We start from the raw sequence: 2,077 nt of genomic DNA, 5'->3' as shown, positions 1-2,077 counted from the left end.
CTCCAAGAAGGCGGCCTCGCGACGCATCGCGTTGGGAGAGGTCAGTGTTAGGCTGACGCCGACGGCTGCTGACGGGGCGCATCAATAACTTAAAACGCCCGCCTGCTGCGGCCCGCCGCTAAGGAGTGCGAGAGAGAGGAGGAACCATCAAGATGTTTTTCCTGGCATAGCCGATAGGAGTACACATACAACTCCGCGGATCCACTGCCGATTCAATATTTTGTGGACATTTATGCCACTGTTTGGCTTCCTATACAGGATTCGAAAAAAAAATCATACCAATCGCAAACACCAGTTTTACTGTAGTGTAGGATAGCAATTCGTTATCTCTTCTACGGCCAATCCCGGGCCATGTTGCCCGAGCGGTTCTATTTTTCCGGTCATAGCTGAGAGGGGCGCTCACGCCAGGGGCAGGACACAAGGCCACACCCAGGTGGTGAAAACAAATCAAATTGCTGGGAGGGGAGGGGGGAGGTGGGGCGAAGGTGTCAGTGACCACACCTTGTGACCACACCGCCGCTCGAGGGCGAGCCGACGCACTCGAGCGCACTCGGACGTCGCCCCCTCCCGTCAAGGCCACCGCCCGCCCGACCTACCCTCCGGTGCGCGGTGCGCCTCTGCCACACAGGAACACACGGTGCAGTTCGAGAGGAATGGAGATGGAGAGTGTGAGGTGTGAGGCGTGCTGCGGCAAGTCAAGCACTAGTAAACTTAACGCGGATCTCACGTGTCGAGGCGCAACAAGACAAGACTGTCACTGTCTCGAGCAGGCCACGCGCTGCCACGCCTCCGCGTCGCTCTTCCCACGGGCCGGCGTTGGGGATCATCGATCATCCAGACCAGAAAGTACAGCCGCAAATCGTCTTTGCCAGCCTTACCGAGTTTAGCCTACGGAAGCCCTCAAAACGCCTGCTAGGTAGGCATCATCTTGTTCGCAGTGCATGCGTGTACCGCGGGGCGGCCTACACTGAGTCTTGCAGGCGCCAAGCTTCCGAATGGATCTGAGGAAAACGGTCGTACACGTACACACGAAAAGCCTGGAACATTTTTATTCATAGCTTAATGAGTTCTGTGAACGTGCTCTGCTTGCGCATTTTTTAATACGCCAGTATGAACAAAAACACCCGTAAGGGGCCAGGGACCCTGCGGCCATATTGAGTATGCAATCCTGCAACACTGCTGCGTATTCACAGTTACAACCGGTAAACATAACTCAGTAAGCTAGTCCTATGAATAAAAATGTTCATAAGCTTTTAATGTGTACTTTCTGGACGATCCCTTAGGCAGGGCGGCGCACCAGACGGTGGGGCGGCTCGGCTCGGTGTGGACTGCTGTAGCTACGTGGGCTGCAGAGCTCGGACTCTTGGCGCTCGCCGCCTGCCTGCACCGCCTGTATCACAGGGGCCGCCTGTGATAAGGAGAGTGAGCGCTGCTGAGCGGCTCCGGGGCTCGACCGGCCCATGCGCCGAGCGTAGCTTATGGTAGCAACATGGAAGCATCGTGCTACGTTCGGCACATGGGCCGGCCGAGGGCCGAGGACCGGAAGCAGCTCGGCAGCGCTCACTCTCCCTATCACAAGCAGCCCCTGTGATACAGGATACAGGCGGTGCAGGCAGGCGGCGAGCATCAAAAGTTCGAACTCTGGTGGGCTGCACGAAAAAGTGAGTGGAGAGCTTCATGGACTGGTCGAGGGGACTGACTGTCTGTTGAACGGTTGTAGACGGCTGCCGCCTGCGGATCGTCCGCCCCGCCGTCCAGCCGAGTCCAAGAGGCCCCCTGTAAAAAAACTCGTAAAAAAATACTCGCAAGATACTCGCGCATACTCGCGTTAACTCGCGAAAAAATCGCGCCAACTCACTAAAATATCGAGAGATACTCACCAATTACTCGCGAATACTCTCCAATAATCGCGAATAATCGTGAGTACTCGCCTAACTCATTGGGGGACCCCTCACATCAAGCGGGGGGGTGGGGGTGGGGGCTGGTGCTTGTGCTTGGCGACACCGCCCCGGCCTGACCTGCCGCGGCCTTGGCGACCCCTTATATACCGCTTACTACATAATCTGAGCCTAACTCT

This window comes from Frankliniella occidentalis, unplaced genomic scaffold (assembly GCF_000697945.3).
Source record: "Frankliniella occidentalis isolate FOCC.00 unplaced genomic scaffold, Focc_3.1 Scaffold17, whole genome shotgun sequence".
Classification (NCBI taxonomy): Eukaryota; Metazoa; Arthropoda; class Insecta; order Thysanoptera; family Thripidae; genus Frankliniella; species Frankliniella occidentalis.
The sequence above is the reverse complement of the archived record's forward strand: the minus strand, read 5'-3'. Positions refer to the sequence as shown.